Raw genomic sequence first — 20,102 nt, 5'->3', positions numbered from 1 at the left:
TCACATCAAAATAAAGTACTAAATAGCTTCAGATCATTTCACATGTTCGAAATAAATAGAATCCAAAACATCTTCATTTATTCATAGCAAAAACTTTTAGATTTTCATATTCTCTCTTTTTGCATAGTTCAGAAATAGAATGCACAAAATTAGCTCATGTCTACACCAGTCATGACAGAAAATATTTTCTCTTATATAGAATTTATACATATGCAAAACAAACATCTGAGGTCGTTTTCAAATTTCTTTTCAAAAACAAATATGCATATTTTCAAAATCAACCTCATTTTATTTCTTTTATGCAAAACTAGTATATGAACCCCGCTTACCTGACTTCCGTGAATTATCAATACCTTGAGTTAGAACTCTAGTAGTGACACCACCTAAACAAAACATATACCCAACATTTAATAAACCAATACAGTAAGCTACTATTTATTGAGTAATAAACCAAAACAGTCCCTTCTTAACTCAATAACTATCATACCAATTAAACCCGAACAATACTCTCCTCAAACCATTCGCATTTAAAATCCAAAATAGCCACCTTTTATTAACACCAAACCAACCATAATCATTTCCAAAACCCCCCAACAGCAACTCCAATGATTAAAACTTAACCCAAACCATACTTCACCTCCAACCTTCAAATAAAATTTTCAGTACAAGCATCAATATTTTAGTCATTCAACAATTCGAGACTTGCATAAAATATCCAATACAACTAGCTCAAAACACCCATAATTTACACCAACTACTTTCAATTAAAAGCCCAAAACAGTCTCACAAAGCCATCCAAAAATCATACTCCTCAACTTCAAGAATTCCATCACACTCCACCACAATCCAACATATAAAACACCAACACAATATAAATTTATAACTGTAACAGATTGCCCAAAAGTCACTGTAGTGGTGCAAAAATCTTACCCACGCCACACTCAAATCAGTAACATTACAACATTTCACAACCAACCACAATATCCAAACCCTACCAAAGGCTTCGGGAGTGACTTATCTAACAGAGTCATGAAAACTTCAAACCACTTCAAACCGACACAACCCACTGTAGTCTATGCCAAGAAAATTCACAGCAATCTCTAGTGAAAGAGAAAGTGACCTGCGCAAGGAAAGCTTGAGAAGTTTGAGTGTGTGCATATGGCAAGCAAAATAGAGTGGTTTGTGTGTGTAAACAAAACAGGGCAAACCCGCATAGAAGAGAGGCCTGCGCGGGTAAACCAGAAGAAAAGGAAGAAGAAGAAAGAAATAAAAATTAAAAAAAATGAAAGAGAGAAGCCGGATTGAGAGAAGGAATTACCAACGGCTGTTCAAGAAAAAAAAATAGTAGTGGAGTCAAAAGCTGAAGCTCCAACACCCGGGTTGAACGCACGATGAAGGGATAGAGAAATTGAGAGGAAACGATTGAAAAGGTCTGCAGAAAGGTGCGAGTTCGTTTCTTGAGCGTGATAAGAGGTAAAACAACTGCAAGAGTTATGGGTTTGGTGCGCACGGTTTGAGCGATATGCAGAAATGCAGTGCAGTGGGAAGAAACCGTGCAGAAGAAAAATAGTGCAGCAGAAAAGGGGAATTAAACACTCACCAAAACGACGGCGATCGAGTCTCTCATCAATTGCTCATGGGCCGACTTCGTGCAACTGGGCTGACTTCAAAGAACTGGGCTTAGAGCCCGAATGTTACAGCCTCCCCCTGAAGGGGCAACATCTTCCTGATCGATAGCCACCAAGATGGAAAAAGAGATCTGGTACCCCATCGCAGCCATGGGCAGAATGGTCAGAAGGGCCTCCCGAGCAAGTGTCTCCTCGAACGAGACAAAAGATTCCATGACCACGATCCCATGAGGGGCAGGTTGAGTGAAGGCGGTGAATAGGGCAGCCTAGAAGACTTTGTCATCTTTCTCCTCTTCGACGATAAACACCAGTGGGACAGATGTCGACGGAATGGACGATGAGGCGAATGTCAAACGTTGTGCCCTACTCCTAATAGACCCCCAATTAGGTAGAATTGGGACCTCAGGGCACTCGAGACAGGTGCACTTTGATCCCCCACCTCACTCCTAGTAGACTCTCGAGTAGGAGGAACTGGGACCTCAAGGCTTATGGGATGCGCGCACTAGGATCCCTCGACCACTCTCCTTAAAGCCTTGTGGGGAAAGGGGGTTTAGTTCCTTTGGCTCAGCTTTGGAACAAGCCCTCTCTGCTCTAGGACCCCTCCGACATCACCTCGGGGAGCCCTGCCTGCCTTGTCATGAACCACCTTTGGCCGTTTCCTTCTGTTGCCTGTCGCAGGAGAAGTTGAGTCGTGCTTCTGACCCCAAAGGGATGAGGGGTCCCCCTTGATGTCCAGCTCGAGCACTTACGAGCGGTCAGGAGCGGTCAAAAAGCTCTAGATATTGACCTCAGATAGCACCACATCGGTCTCCACGTCTAGATATTGAGACTCTCCATTACACCCAAAAGGCTAAGTTGGACAAGATCTCTCCGCTTGGTCCAACTTAGCCACATATCCCTAACAATGCTTCTTGGTCTCCTTCAGCTCCACCTTCAAGCGAGCCAACCGATCCTAACCACTGTCCCTCTCTTCCTCCAACAGCTTGGCCTTGAGGTAATAGTGGGCTATCTCCTACTTCGCTTTCTTCATATCACTTTGAAGGTAGGCTGGATCCTCATGATAAGCAAAGACACTCCTCTCTAATGAGCGGGAGTAAGTGTCCACGTGGGCAAAGGCAGCCTTTACCTTATTCCTCTTAACCCTCACCTTGATGACCACTTAGTGGGCTTGAATTGCAAAGACCACAACACTCATACCTCTTCTTCTAGCTCGGCCCTCCCATCAACAGTCTAGGCAAACAATGAGTCAACTCTCATACGTACCAATGAAAGTCGATTAATAGAAGGATGATACAAGAAACTAGACCAAAGAAGAGCACTAAGAAAGCTTATCGAGGTTAGCAATTTTCTAAACTTGTCGGTTGTATTGCGAACATACTTAGCCCTAGTGTTATTAATACTCGGACAGGACTCAGAAGGACGAGACTTGAAAGGATGAGATCCGGAGGATCCGGGCAATTTGAGGAGCCACGCCTTCCTCTCGGAGAGGTCGGACTCAAGCTTTATAGTTGCCCATGCTGGAAGGAAGGAAGGGGAGAAGGAACTCGAGGTGAGAGATCCAAACCCCCAGGCGCATTTGTTATCTGCTCACCCAGATCTATTGCATCACCCATGGGAGGAATTGATGGCACAGTTTCCTCTTTTGCCATCGGCGAAGCAACCTTGGGCTCAGAGGAACTGCTAAAGAGGGAGGAATGTATCAAGACCCTATCCTTACTCAGATCCACAACCAAGGGATTATTTTGGGACAAACCCCTAGGGATAAAGGGAAGAGTTAGCTTCTTACCACCAGAAATTGTGGAGGGAATAGAGCTAGAAGTGGAGGCACTACCATCAACACCATCTAGTGAGTGTCCATAGTCGGGCCAAGGAGTACCTATGAGGTGGTCGTGCATGCCCTAGCATCATCATCCAAGGAATCAGGCACCTCTGCAACGTCTTCAAAAGGCACACCAAGAACAGGTTCGTGAGAACCCCTTGAAACAAGTTTGAGGAAGGTCGACAAAATGACCATCTCAAGTTCTTCCTCATCCCAACTAGAGGCATCAGCTAGCCCCCGATCTCCTAGTGGGGTAAAGTGACCAATGAGGGTGACGAAGCAGACTGGATGAAGAACAGTAAAAACCCATCGCTTTCACAAAATTGAACTCCTTATCCAGGCTAGGTGGTCACGCCGAATCGATCCACAAGCCCCCGATGATGACAAATGGAAAGGGAACTGCTCTCTTGGATCCTGAGCTACTGATAACTCCCATTGGGACATGAACCGGGCGAGGTTTTTTCCCCTTCCCCCACTCAAGTGCTAGAAGTTGTGGCCACTAACCGGCGATCTTTCCGGCATCACCAAGAACCAGTCGATGTTGACTTTAGTAAACAAATTATAAGTCCAAACCACCTTCTGGGGTCCCTCAAAACAAGAGTAGACTTTCTTTAGGCGAGCCTGCAATCGATCGGGCAGGTTCAAGGAAAACTCTTTCTCGTCTGGGACAACCCCCCCACATGGCTCAAGGGGAAAACTCTTGACGGGCGGCCACGGGTAGGAAATTCCCAACCATGACCCAACACAAAAAAGACCCTTTTAAACCAGAGCTTAACACAAGACAACCGGGGTTCCAAGCGAGTTACCCGATATTTGGTACGGGACCAAAAACCGCACAAGTTGCCGTCATGGCACTGTATCATGTGGGTATAAAAAAGTCCCTAGCATTTAGGTCCGGGTACTCCTCATCCTTAGCTCCCAGGACAAGGCACCAAACAATGCAACATGACAAGAGAATCCTCCATGTATTAGGATGGAGCTGCGAAGAGACCAATGTAAGATAATCCAGAACATCCCAAATGGGACGACAAGATGGGAGTCACGGTCTGTTCGAAAACATAGAAGGATACAATGTGACCTTCTTAGCATATCCCTACGTGTTCATGGCACCATGGCGAGCTCCTGGTACTTCCAATATGATAGAGTCAGGCACTTCGTAGGATCTCCTCACTGTGTCCAGGTCCAACGAGGTGGTGGCTGCAGACCAATGGTACCCCTCAAAATACTGAGGGTTGTTCTTACTAGAGGCCTCAGGGTTCCAGGGAGACCATTCGGGATGTGACAAATGTAAGCCTCAAGATGAAAAATGGGAGGTGTTCTTGGGCGCCATTAGCAATAGAAGGAAAGATTAGAGAAAGAAAAGCTAGTACTTTTCAAAGAAAAGGCAAGAACAAGTGGAGAGCAATAGGAAATAATTGATAAAAGCTAGGACTTGGGGTTTAAATAGGAGGACACTGCCGATTAGATGGTTCCTAGTAGGAGAGTGACAAGTGATTGAGCTGAATTATTGCATATTTTATACACTAGAACAAATAGATTTCAATTATTATTGGTTTTAGATGGATAAATGGTTAAGAGGCATAAATTTGAGTTGTGGCTTAAATTGGTTAATAGCATGGTTTATACTTAATTTTATAACTTAAGATTTAATTGGGCAATATTTCTTTACGTTCACAACACATCTTTAATATTTTATTCTTCCTTTTAATTTTTTTTCATCTTTTTTCTACTTGTTGAGATAGGCCAAAAATGCAAGATAGGAAGACGCTAGGCAACACACGAAGACACGAGGCTACTACTGGGGAACATAAAAGAGAAATACACAGGGGACGAACGCACGTAGATTGAAGAACCTCGAGGGCTCCAACTGCCACTGCCCACCCTCCCTCCACTGTCTACCACCTCCATCTCCAGCCATCTAGCTTGCTCTTTATTCCCGAGTTTTTTATTTATTTTTAGCTTAAAGTTTATGGTGGATTTTTGAGATCTTAGGCTTAGAACCATTCAATTTGGGCATTTTATTTCCTGCTTATTTAACTTGATGTTAATTTTTTTTGTTGCTCTTTTAAACTTCCATTAGAGAGGTATTACAATAGTTATGGATTGATTTTGTGAATTTTCTGATTTGAATACAAGGATGAACCCTAGAATCTTGATTTTGTGGCTTTTCAATTTCCAGCTCGTGTTACATCAATTATTTTCTAATCTATCTTAGTTCTTGGCTTAGTTTTGTTAATCTCTTCGTTCCATTAGACATTAGAGTGATTAAGGTTTAATTGGAGCTTAGTTAATTTCGGTTCTACTAATTAATTTTTTGTTAATTAAGATTGCTTAGTTTAGTTGGTTTTTCGATTGTTTAATTTCAATTTGTTAGATTTAGTTGTTAATTTTGAGTCTTACAATTAGTTTGGCAATTTTTGTTGGTTAGTAGGGAGGTAACTTAGATTTAATTTTTTGTTTTTCCTCATTAGTTGGTTAATGTTTGATTAGTTAGCTTGCTTTATAATTTGGTGTTTAAGTAGTTCTAGATTGAATGCTTAATGTGCTGTTAATTAAATTAGTCTATTAATTTGCTTCTTGGTTAATTAATTTTAGCGAGTTTAGTTTAGTTATTAGTTTACTGCTTTGTATCTTGGTCCTTTACTTTTCCTTGCAACAGTCAAAAATCCAAAAATATGAATCTACTTCTCGACTAGTGCCCTTTTTATTTCCATTGCACTTTTTCTTTCATTGCACATATCACCACTTTTATTTTCTCTTTATGAATATTTTCACTATTTTACAAGAGTTTGATTTTAAGCAACTTTCCCCAAGGAGACGATCTAGAAATTTTATTCCTAATTATTACGCAACACCCTCTTACACTTCGGACAACTTTTGTACTGCTTATTTTTGAATGAGTTGAGTGTCTCCAGAGAGGAAATTGGTAAGATTATTCAAAATTCAAATGCTGAAGATCAAGACACAGCTGCCACAATCCCATGATTTCCATAACAGCAATATCCATAGTGATTTGCTGTTAATCTAGTCCTTCCTTCGTATTTTCTTTCCTTTTGTATTTTTCTGTTTCCTTGTACAACCCTTAACTCTTGATTGTTTACTTGTAAATTGTACAACTCATTCTTTAAATATACATGACTAGCCACGTTGTCTGTTGTGGTGAGATTCTCAATTCCATTGATTCTTCTTTTTCTACTTGGTACCAGAGCATCCAAACATGTCTTCCGCATCTATCAGTGTTGGCAATTTTGTCACACTACGACTCAAACCAGAAGACTACTATCTATGGCGTGAACAAGGTCTCACCTTAGCCGAAAGCAAGGATCTCGTTAGCTACCTCCTTGGTGAAACGCCTCAACCACCTGCTATACTTCCAGTAGTAGAAGGCTCTACCGCTACACCCACAGCAAATCCAGAATACCAACGTTGGAAGACTGCAAATCGTCTCCTTCAAGGATGGATTACTGGGACTCTTACAGAAGAGACACTTGGTCTCTTGATTAGCCTTGAAACCTCTGTCGAGTCTGGCCAACCCTCAAAGAAGCCTACGCACAATCATCTCAAGAGAGACAATTTCAACTCACTAAGCAACTTGAAAAGGGAACCATAAACTTCTTTCAATGATTACATTCGGAAATTCAAGAGCATTTGTGATAGTCTAGCTGCCATTGGCCATGGGGTAAGTGACAAAACCGAAGTGTTTTCTTTGCTCACAGGACTTGGAGCACGCTATGAGCCTTTTACCACCTCAATGCTGAAGCCTCCAATGCCAACGTATGGTGAAGTTTTTCCTCTATTCCAAAGCCCTGAGACTCGCATAAATTTCCTCGCTCCTGAGCCAACTCCTTACACAACATTCTTTGGGTAGGCTAACTCTTCCAGGTCCTCTAACAAAGGAGGAAGAAATACCAATCACTTCTCTTCCAAAGGAAAGGGTTTTGCACTGGCCTACTAGTCTGCTTCTAAGCCTTAAAATCTCAACAACTTTGGAAATTCAGCCCCTTGTGAGACAAATCGAGACACCACTTGTCAGATCTATGGTAAGTATGGGCATGCTGCTATTCGTTGTTGGCACCATTTGAATCATTCCATCCAACCAGACAATCTACCTCAAGCCTTCTCAACTCTTAATCTTGATACTGAAACCAGTCATGAGGAATGGACGTCCGACACAGGTGCCTCCTCACACATGACTTCTCAGGAAGGTAACTTAACCAATGTTTGTCCATACACTGGTTCTGATCATGTTCTTATTAGCAATGGAGGATTTTTATGTATAACCCATGTGGGTGATACTTCCATTGGATCCAGTGACACTCGGATTGTTTTGCATAATGTGTTTTTAGTTCCTAAGTTAGAAAGGAACTTACTATCCATTGGACAACTTACTTCTGATTATCCAATAAATTGTGAATTCACTAACAGTGGCTTTGTGGTAAAGGACCGAGTAACAAGTCAGGTGCTGATGAGGGGCATCTATATTCTATTCACGCATATCCAGAAAGCTCTTTTCTCCACTAGATTTCGAGCTGTCCCTGAAGATGTATGGCATAGTCGCCTCGGCCATCCTCAAGCTGCTGTGGTTGCACATCTCCTTCAATCTGGATTAATCCAAGTTATTTCCAATAAAGCAACTCAATTATGTGAAAGTTGTCAATTAGGAAAATTATCTAAACTTCCATTTTCTAGTTCATCTTCTAAGACTACTGCACCCTTTGATAAGATTCATGTTGATTTATGGGGACCTGCCCCAATTACTTCAATGAATAAATATCGTTATTATGCAGCTATTGTCGATGAATTCACCATATTTATTTGGTTAATTCCTTTAAAGATGAAGTCTGATTTTCTCTCTCAATTGCTCTTATTCGAGAAATATGTTGTATGTCAATTTGATAGCCATATTAAGATAATCCAAACCGAAGGGGGAGGTGAATTTGTTAATCACTCTTTTACCAAAAAGGTATTGGGTTGAGGCATTCACCACTGCAATGTTCTTGATTAATAGAATACCAACATCAGTGCTACAATGGGATAGTCCTTTTCTTCAACTTCATGGTCATACACCCGATTATGGCTCCCTGCTCACCTTTGGTTCACGCTGTTTTCCTTACTTATGGGACAATAAAGGTAGTAAGTTTGATAATAAATCTCTACCTAGTATTTTCATGAGATACAATGATAGGTACAAAGGGTACCGATGTTTTTACCCTCCAACAGGTCAAGTTTTCATCTCTCGCCATGTGGTGTTTGACTAATCTATTTCTCCATTTAAAGTTTTGGATATGCACAAGGTCAGCTCTCCTGAGCCCACGGTCACCACCTTCAAGGAATGGATCAATGCTATATCACCATCACCTATCGATATAACTAGTACAAGTGCACCTCTAATAACCAATACCGATACACCTGTGATTGATTTGCCTTTACAACAACCCATCGTCCTTTCTGATATGATGCAGGAATCCACGCCTATAAACTCATCTCCAATTTGCATTGTCTCTACCTACAATGCTCATGAAACCAAGGACTTAAGTCAGTCCATGCCTCCAACAATCTTCCATCACATGCGTACTCAAGCTCAGGCTGGAATCCGAAAACCAAATCCAAAGTATGCTTTACTTCATTCTTATGATTCCATTCCCAAAGAACCTAGCACAATTCATACCGCATTGTCTCACCCTGGATGGAAGAAGGCTATAGAGGATGAGCTTACTGCCATATCTCAAAATGAAACCTGGATATTAGTTCCACGTAAAGATCCCATGCATGTCGTTGGCTCTCTCTGGGTGTTTAAGACAAAGCTAAAAAAAGATGGTATGTTGGATCGTCTAAAGGCACCCTTTGTGGCCAAGGGATATCTTCAAATTATTTATCGGAAACACATTATTCTGTTGTCAAACCTGGTACAATCAGGTTGGTTCTCTCTATTGCCGTGGTTAAAGGATGTAGCATTCGACAACTCGATGTGACGAATGCATTTCTTCACGTTTCCTCAATAAGCATGTTTATATGGAGCAACCTCAAGGATTTGAAGATTCGAATTTTTCCAACCATATATGCTTGTTGAACATAGCCATCTATGGCCTAAAGCAAGCCCCAAGGGTGTGGTTTGACAAGTTCAACACTTATCTTCTTGCAACTGGTTTCCAATGCAGCTCAGTTGACCCAAATCTCTTTATCAACAAATCTGAGCAAGGTATCTTGGTGTTACTTCTTTGTGTAGATGACATAATTCTTACTGGCTCAAGTACTTCTTTAATTCAGACTTTCACGGCAACTCTACATACTAAATTTGTCATGAAAGATCTTGGCAAGCTACATTATTTTTTGGTCTCACATGTTTCTGGTAGTCTTCTTCTTCACCAAACAAAGTATGTGATTGAATTGTTGGAAAGAGATTCCATGCATGAAGCCAAGCCAATCAACACTCCCAAGTGCCAGAAAAATAAACCTGATTCACCTTTTTCCCCTTACAAGGATCCTCGGCCATTATTGATCCTTGGTTGGAGCTCTACAATACCTCATGCTGACTCGGCCCGACATTTCTTACAGTGTCAATTACGTGGCTTAGTTCATGGAAGCACCAACTGATAGTCATTTCACCATGGTTCATCGCATTCTACTATACATCAAGGGAACTATCGATCTCGGCCTCCATATTCAATCCTCCAGCACTTTTGAGATTGTATGCCTTCTTCCATGTGGATTGGGCAGGTTGTCCCTTAACTCATCGCTCCACCATTGGATATTGTACCCATCTCGGTGGTAATATAATTTCTTGGTGTTCAAAAAAGCAATCAACTGTATAAAAGATCAAGCTCCGAAGTAGAATGCAGAGCTATGGCTCAAGCAATTGCAGAGTTAACATTGTTAACTTTCCTTCTTCATAACTTTGATATCCCTCTTGATCCTGCTTCTACCTTGTTTTGTGATAATTTGAGTTCTTTATTCATGACTGTGAATCCAGTTTTTCATGCTTAAAGCAAACATATTGAACTAGATTATCACTATGTCCGTGAAAGGGTCTCACTTGGTTTGTTGGTTACTCAACATGTCTCCAATGTAACCGGTGCCTCCAATGATCAAAATCCTGCTTTTCATAGTCATATATACCAAAGTTTTGGAAGAAATTAAGAGAAATTTCCAACTGTCTAGGAAGTGACCGTGGAAATTTGGTAGGGGAAAAGGTGGAGGGCTAATCTTATTATGATTTATGAAGCTTTGGGGAGAAATATAAATAGATAAGAAGATTGGGGTTCTGGTGGGAGACCAAATTGATTGATTTATCAAATGATGAATCATGTGTGTATTAGCGGATTCTCCAATTACAAGTGCTACAACTATAAAAAGATTTCATAAAAATAAATCTACTAACTGACATGACTTCATATGATATGTTAGATTTATTTTATAATATAAATAATAATTTACAATCTAATGTACCATGTCAAGCAACGTCGTCGATCAGCTAGTAGATTTATTTTTGTGAGATCTCTTTATGGTTAAAGTATTTTCCTTACTATTATAATATAAAAAGAATTGAAAAGAAGATTGATATCTTCGTTTGTTTTAGTAAACAATACTCATAAACGTGATTGTAATTCTTAGTGAACACAAAACAATGTTTTTAAACGTGATTTGAACTTTGTTCAGTGTGAAAAACAACATATATATTATAATGTGGCCGTAGAAGAGAAGAGCCAATCGCCACCATAGGCATGCGCGCATGGTACGGACACGTCGCCCTGGCCCCTCGTAGCATTTCTTTAATTGCAAATCGTGCATCCAGCCTATTTCTCCACCTAAATATCAATAGTATGTGTTCACAGCTAAATTGATCGGAAGTGCCTTGTGTTGTACTTTGCTCTCCACACTGCATTGCCTCTTGCCCGATCTATACCATCAATATTTCTTTTGAATAATATGTGTAGTTCTAATTTTGTTTTTTAAGAAATTATACTTTGACTTCCTCGAAGCACCATTAGTACTTTTGCAACTTTACCATATCAAATTACCTAAGTTGTTAAAATATTAGATGATGTATATAGAATTTATATTCGAATTATGGTATCAACAACAACTTCAATAGATTAAAAGTTACATTGTTCTTTAACATCGTACGCATATATATAATTTCCTATACTGAAATAAAAGAATGGAAATTACTCCTAAGGTTTTGATTGGTCATCAACTATATGCAGGTTAGATCGATAAGACTGTTCATCTCAGTCCGGTTTTTTCTCGGCCCGGTCCGGAACCTAGATAATTGCGTTCCAGTTACAGGTTGTGACTTGGAACAAACTCGGGCTGGTATAGGGTTTTGTTTTTTTTTTCCTTTCCGGATTCAACTTCTTCTTGTTCAAATTTTTGTGTGATCATGCCACAGTATTACAGTATTCCCCTGCATTAACGTAATCCTCAAAGCCCCAGAAGAACCTTCCAAAAGTTATACTCCACAAATATTACATACTCTTTTTCTTGGGAACCGCACAGATTCTTCAAAGTATAGAGAAAGCAATACGTTTTTGTTCTACCATAGCCGTCTTTGCAGTGTGGGAAAGCAAAGAGGGCTTACAAGACGCTCTTAGGGGTCTTGTCTTCTCAAACCAGCTTTTACTTTTCTTACAAGTTATAAAAAGCTTTGATCTACTCCCTGAGCACTGGTAGAGATGTACGCTTTATAGGGTCATGTATTGTAACAACCCCTTCTGGTAAGCTAGGAGTGTCACATATTTTTCATAAAATTTTATCAGCAAGAGATATTATATTTAATAATATGAAATTAGCATTTATTTTAGAAAATATTTGTCTAACAAAAAAGTCTTCCAAAAACTTAAATGAATAAACTGAATAAATTTATGTCATAAAAGTAATTTTATTCTAGAAAGTCTGAAACTAAATCAAGTGCTCCTTCTAATCCTGGCCTACCTGCTCGTGTTTATCATCCTCACTTGGGTGGTTAAAAGACATGAAATAAACTAAAATGAGTCAAAGACTTGAAAAGAAATCCATCACAACGTAAACATAAGGTTTTCATAAAAGTTTTAATGCTGAGAGCTTAAATTCATGAATGTTCATACTGATGTTTATGATATGCATGACTGATTTATCTGAATTAATTAACTGATCTGACTTAACTGATTGATCTGATTGGTCAACACACTTAACCATGTATACAAGGTTGTGCACTAACCTCACGTCCCGCGGCCGCAAGGCGAGCCGCTGATAGTATTTTGGCATACTATGGTGGACCACGGTTGAGTTCGTGGCTTGTACATCCACCCTGAACTGCATTGGAACCATGCATCTGAATGACCATCTGATTAATTGATCTGATCTTATCTTATACTTGAATTTAAGATAGCTTACATGTCTTATATACATGAAATGCATGACATAATACATACATAATTATAATTTCTAAATTTGGACATGATGTGGAATGATATGATCGTATGCTATGCTGGATGACATATTTGCATATGATATGAGTGGTGCATAAATAATGATTGTCAATGAGTTGGCTTGAATAATACTTATATATAAGCAGAACTATGATGATCCTAAATTGTGATCAAATTACTTACCTTGCGGTGCTATTTCCTGAATCTCACTTCGTAGCTCATCACCTATATGAACTATTAAAGGTCACTAAATATGTCTAAGAATACATGTCCTAAAATCTCACTTAATGTAAAATTCATAATGTATAACTATAATGAATAAATATTCCGTTTAATATAAAATCAATGAATGTTTATATCTTAAATTATTTAAATACTAATAACATATTTTAATTTAGTAAAAAATCGTATTGTATTTAAATATATTAAATAACAGTGGAAACTCATTTCATAAAAATAGATTTACTCCATTTAAGGCATCCAAAGTAAATTTAAACTCTTTATTATAAAATTTAATGAACTTTCACTATAAAATATAATAATTAACAACATATATAATTTTATGTAAATCATAGGATTTTTGGATTAAAATAATTATTCAAATAACACCGACCCATTAAATATTAACCCAGTCCAATTAAAAAATATCAACTCAACCTAACTTAAAAAATATATCTGAAGTAGGTAGACCAACACTTTGTAAAAAAATAAAAAAAAGGCCAAAATATTATGTGAGGGGATAAGTTTTAAACCCAAAGTTGGCTGCCATGTGTTTAAGGATACGCAAGTAACTAAAATTAAAGATTACCCTTATGTAATAATAAGGTTGCAAAATAACAACTCGCAATGAGAGAAAAAGAAGCTTTAAATGGCAATCTTGTAATTATAGGAACATAGGTTTGTACTTTTATGGAGACCTAAAAGCATCTTGTAATTATAGCAACTTACTTTTTTTGAAAACTAAAGACAAATAAAGCAATTTTAAGCATTCTAGAACCATTGTCGGCAATACTTACCGAGCAAAAGAGGCACCGTCAAAATGAAGGCACGGTGCGGTGGATTTGAGTATTGACAGTGGGTGCCACGGCTGAAGAGCATTGGATGCTGTCAAATGAGAAACAAGGAGCAGAGTCATGGAGTTTTGAAACAGAGAACTTACAGGGGGGAATGATGAATGTTGGTTCTGAGTAAGATGGAGAGCAAATCAGACTTGCAGGAGTAGTTGTGTGGTACTTAATGCTTTTCTATGGTTGAAAAATACAGATGGGGAATGAATAAATAGAGAAACCATCTTGACTGTGTCCCATGCACTTAAGGAAGTTTGCTGGAGGAAGACTCGATTTGATCACCGAAAATAGAGGGATAATGAAGGGGGGGTGATGTGAAGTGTAGAGAGGTTTAATTGAAATCGGTTTCGGTGTAGATAAAACTGACTAGGAAAATCTGGTAAATCACTAGAGATTCAGTCTACATCCCATAAGACTTAATATAGACTTTGGGTTTAAAAAAAATTATAATAATAATCAATAAATGAAACCTTAATATTGATAAAAATAATAATCATAGCAATAAAAAAATAACTAAATGATTTATTTATAAATCCCAAATATAAGTTTAGTATGTTACATGTATACTCATGAGTAATTTGAAAATTTTACATTTTCTAACAGGCCCAACCTCCTGTAAATGAGATAAAACTACAACTACATTTTTTTGTATTTTTTTTTTTTTTGTGAATTCTAATATTTAAAAAAATAAAAAATAAAAAACCGGGTTGAACCTGGAACCTAGAACCCTAAAACCCTGGTTTTAAAAAACATGGATTCATTCGGGTTCTGGCCTAGATTTAAAACCCGAGTTTCTGTCCGAGTATACCCGGGTTCTCGGGTCGGAACTCAGATGAACAGTCCTAATGTTAAATATGTAGTCAAACACAACTTTCTCTTCCTTGTCCATTGACCCACTATCTGGATTCCTCTCCAAGCATCTTGGTCCTATCCTCCATGTTAAGAAGTAAGCAAAATAGAGGCGACGCCATTGAAGGAAAAATTTCTATATATTTTCATAATAGATGTACAGTGGCCTATATTAATACAGAGGAGGGTTCAAATACCTTATGCTATGAAACACAACAGGAAGGAAATAGTTTACTAAAGTTGTCAATATGAAAAGAAGATATTATACAATAAAATATAATAAAGATGGGATCCACAAGATCAATAATACTCCTCAAGTTGGAGCATGAAGGTCCATAAGGCCCAACATGCGTGACAAGATTTGAAAGCGTTCACGGCCCAAGGCTTTGGTGAAAATGTCAACAACTTAATTGGTGGTCAAGACATGGGAGGTGCAAATAAGGAGAGATCATAACTTTTCACGAACAATATGACAGTCGATCTTGATGTGCTTGGTACGTTCATGAAAAATTGGATTCTGAGTGATGTGGAGAGCAGCTTGACTATCATAATAAAGTAACATAGGCTGAGGATGAGGGACAATAATATCATTAAGGAGTGTCATGATCCTAACAAGTTCATAGGTAATGTAGGCTAAGGCATGATACTTAGCTTTAAGAGAAGAACGAGAAATTGTGGATTGTTTCTTCCTATGTCAGGAGATAGGAATAGTGCGAAGTTGGATAAAGAAACTAGCCCAATGTGAGAGGACAATTGGCCCAATCTAAGTCTAAATAAGCAGAGACTTGCAGTGAGTTATCAACAAAGAATAAATGCCTTGACCATGAGATGATTTGATGTAATGTAGCACAAGAACGAAAACATCATAATGTGGTTGGTGTGGTCGATGCAAGAATTGACTCAAATGTTGACAGGGAAAATAATGTCCGACCTTGTAATGGTGAGATAGATTTATCTACCTCCCAAATGATGATATGAGCTTAGATCAAAGAGAAGGGCACCATTTGTGTCAATGAGCTTAAGGTTCTATTCCATGGGAAAATGAGATAGGCAAGTGCCTAAATGACCACTATCAGTGAGAATATCCAAGGAATATTTGTTCTGATTGAGAAAAATACCAGTAGGACATCGGGCAACTTCTAATTCACGAAAGTATTTTAAAGAGCCAAGATCCTTGATTTTGAATTTTTGAGCAAGGAAGCTCTTGATTGCATTGGCAGAGGGATTATTGCCTACTACAAGAAGATCATCAACATAAAGAAGGATGAGAGTAAAGATGAACCTTGGGAAAGAGTGGAGAGGGAATGATCAACCTGAGAATGTCGAGATCCAGTAGTAATAAAAATAGAGGAGAGCTTAGAGAACCAATTGCGAGAAGCTTGTTTGAGGCCATAGAGAGATTTCTGAAGATGACAAGCAGGGGACTAGTTCCAAGCAGTAGCTATAGCAAGAACACATTGCACTGTGACCAACTTGGCAACAAGGGCAAATGTGTTATGGTAGTCAAGACCTTCAACCTGAGTGTATCCCCTGGCCATCAGACGAACTTTATGACGCTCAATGAATCCATCTACTTTAAGTTTAGTTTTGAACACCCACTTGCAACCAATGGGACTATTAGTAGGAGGAAGAGTCCAAGGGTCCAAGAGTGATTGGATCAAGGGTCCATGAGGATGGTTAGAAAAACAATGATAAGAAAGAAAATAAGATAAAGAATGGACTATACTTGAGTTGAGTCTATGAGCGGGTGAAGCCGTGGATGTCGAAGAGGGCAATGGTGGACAGATGTAATCTTGAAGATAAGCAGGCCAAGTGAGGGTATGTCAAGGACGAGTGTGAGTGGATGCAGATGGAGAAGGTGGGGGAGGGCATGGATTCAGACAATGGGGGTTCGGGAGGAGTTGGAGGTGTTGGCTCAGGAATAGAAGAGGGAGTAACAGAGGCTTGAGAGGGAGAAGGAGGTAGATGTTAAAGGGGAAATACATTTTCAATGAAGGTGACATCACGAGAGATAAAGCAAATGATGGTTCTCTAAATCGTAGACCTGATATGCTTTGTGATGGAAAGGATACCCAAGAAAAACAACAAATAGCACAGGCGGAAAATTTGTCACTGTGAGAGAAAAGGGTGTGGGCATAACATATGCAACAAAAAATGCGAAGTTGCTTGTAGGAAGGAGATTTGTTGAAGAGGAGTTCATAGGGTGATTTGTGGTCAAGATAAGGAGAGGTGGTGCTATTGATGAGATAGGTGGCGGTTAAAATGTATTCACCCCAAAAGGAGATGGCAAGTTGTGCTTGAAAGTGTAAACAATGAGCGACACTAAGTAGGTGACGATGTTTGCGTTCAACAATCCCATTGGGTTGAGGGGTTTCGAGACACGTAGGCTCATGAAAAATGCCATTATTGTGAAAAAAGGATTGCATTTGAGTAGAAAAAAATTATTGGCCAATGTCGATGCAAATATTAAGAATGGGCCATTGAAAATGAGTTTTAATTTGGGCATGAAAATAAGTGAGGTATGTATATGTTTAAGATTTTATATGCATCAAATAAACCCATGTGGCTTGAAAATAATCATCAACTATGGTTAAAAAAATTGTGAGCACCAGATTTACAAGTAGTAGAATAACCACCCCATACATCATAATAAATTCGATGGAAAATAAAAGAGCTTTTATTAGAATTTAATGAAAAAAGAAGACGAGTGCGTCTCGCTTGTGCACAAACATCACATGGGAAATTAAAAGGAAAAATTGACAAAGTTTTGGGAATACAAGATGAGAACGGGTGACCAAGACGTTGATGCCGAAGAGAAAGATTGTGAAGACGTTGAGAGTGTAAGGCCATGTAAAGAAGTGGTTTGTAGTGGTAGAGACCATCACATACTTCACTCAGTCCAATCAGCTTCCTCGTGGACAAGTCTTGAAAAACACAAAATGGGGAACAAAAATAAAACAACACAATTGAGGGTTGCGGTGATTTTACTAATGGACAATAAATTAAATTTTAAAAAAAAGAACATATAGAACATTATCTAAGGAAAGATTTGGGGACAAGTGAATGGTGCCAAGTTGTGTGATAGAAATGGTATCACCAATGGGTAGTTGAATGGGGCACTGAGTATTGAGTGGGCAGACATCCACAAGATTAGAAGATTGGGAGGGCATATGATCCTCTGCACCTGTATCATTGACCCAATCCAATTCATGTGGGGAAGAAACAAGGTTGCATGAAGATAAGATACCAACAAAGTTGAGGAGGGTGGAGGATGTCAACAAGAGTAGATCCATGAGTTTTTGATATTGGTCTACTGTGAAGCCAGGGATAGCACTGTCCATTGAAGAACTTGGAAGACTACTGACACTGTTCACCATAAGAGAGGACCTGGGTTGCTCATCTAAAGACGAGGATGAGTGCTGGCATGGTCTTTGTCGATTGGTGGGATTACCAAGGAGCTTGTCACAGGTGGATTTCCAATGTCTAAGAGCATCATAGTGATCGCACTTGGGACAACCATGAACCTTGCCTTTGGAGTCAGAATGACAGTGTCGGTTCGGAGAGCGAGTTATGAACATCGTAGTAGTATCCGAAGGAGATGTAGGCAAATGGAGAAGGCGCTTTTTTATCTTCTTGGTGAAGGATGGAGTAAACCTTGCTCATGGAAGGAAGTAGGTCCATGGCTAAAATTTGATTTCGAATGGAGGCGTTTGGAATCATGAAGGTCCATAAAAAATTGGAAGACTTGCTCGGTGTCGTGTATTTGATGATGAGCCGAGAAAGCACAACAAGATCATGGAGGAATGGATTGTAACATGTTTGATTCATCCCAACTTGATTTGATTTCCGTGTAGTAATTAGAGATGGACATGGAATCTTGACGTAACGTGGTGATGTCTCGCTTCAATTTAAAAATTTTGGGGTTACTACTTTGAGAGAAACAAGCTTCAAGATTAGTCCAAACAACATGAGCATTTTCATGGTAGATAAGACTAGAGACCAAAGACTTATCAATGGAGTTGAGAAGCCATGAAAGTACCATGTAGTTGGTTTGGTGAGTGATCCAGCAATGAAATCGAGTCTCTTTTTGGCCTTGAGAGCCATCTTCATGGCACGCTTCCATGTGAGGTAACTATCATAGATAAGAGGAGTAGAAACAAGAAGGGAACCAGGGTGATCTCCAAAGTGAAGGGAGTCTGGCAATGAAATGTTCGTGATGGATTGGGACGTGCGGTTGAGAAGAGACGAAGAAGCCATGTTAAAAAAAGAGACGGTGAGAATGTGGGTAGGAACATCAGATCGATGTGGGTTCTGATGCCATGTGAAGGTGTAAGCAAAACAGAGGCAACACCATTGAAGAAAACCTTTCTGTATATTTTCATAAAGATGTACTGTTGCCTATATAATACAAAGGAAGGATTCAAATCCCTTATGCTATAGAACATGAAGGAAGGAAATAGTTGATTAAAGCTGTCAATATAAAATGAAGATATTATATAATAGAATATAATAAAGATGGGATCCATAAGATTCATAATACTCCATATCTACGACTCCTTTCATCATCACCATGCTTCCTTCATTCAACTCCATTTCTAGGATTAAACTTGATGACACCAACTATTTTTGCTGGATCTCACAATTTCTTCCTATTCTTTGTAGCTATGATATGTTAGGGATCGTTGATGGTACAAAACTCAGTTCCTTTAAATTTCTCTCAGAAACAAATCGTGATACTGGAATGTCAATCCAGCTTATGTCCTTTCATAGAAAAAGGACCAACATCTACTAAGATGAATCATTTGTTCTCTCTCATCAACAATAGTCTATCTATGTAAGTCATTAGTACTTAACATGGGATACACTTGCTAGTCAATATGCTACTACATCTAGATCAAGGATCTCCCATTTCAAGCTACAGTTGGACAGTCACACTCAAGGCACTAAATCTTGTTGAGAAAGCTTGTTGTTGTAGGCAAACTTGTCCTAGATGAAGATTTAATCTCATTTGTTCTTGGAGGACTCAGCCCCACATATAACTCTTTCATAACTGCATTCACATTTTCAATTCATGAGAATGACATGTTCTTTTAAGACTTCCTAGCTAAGCTACTAAATTATGAAATCCTCCTAGAGACCCAACATCAACATGTTGCTATTGTTGATGGTAATGGATCCTTTGCCTTTTACACGACCAAACATTCTTCAAATAACTCTACTCACCAACCCTTTCACCACCCTAAATTCTCCTAAAATAAAAAAGGAAATAAAAAACAACAATCAAATGCCTTTGGCTCCAACTCACTCAAACCTCAGAACCCCTCAGCCGGTA

General features: G+C 39.0%; 1 long non-coding RNA gene across 1 annotated transcript in view; it reads right to left on the bottom strand.

Annotated features, from left to right (window-relative positions):
* Nucleotides 1–214: 214 nt before the first annotated feature.
* LOC121243753 overlaps nucleotides 215–20,102 on the bottom strand; it is a 44,875-nt gene continuing 24,987 nt past the window's right edge. Inside the window, exon 3 of the long non-coding RNA XR_005936245.1 lies at nucleotides 215–383. This is a non-coding gene — a long non-coding RNA (uncharacterized LOC121243753). The remainder of the gene's footprint in view (nucleotides 384–20,102) is intronic.

This window comes from Juglans microcarpa x Juglans regia, chromosome 8D (assembly GCF_004785595.1).
Source record: "Juglans microcarpa x Juglans regia isolate MS1-56 chromosome 8D, Jm3101_v1.0, whole genome shotgun sequence".
NCBI classification, from domain to species: domain Eukaryota; kingdom Viridiplantae; phylum Streptophyta; class Magnoliopsida; order Fagales; family Juglandaceae; genus Juglans; species Juglans microcarpa x Juglans regia.
Note: the sequence above shows the minus strand (reverse complement) of the source record. Positions and strands in the feature narration are given on the sequence as shown.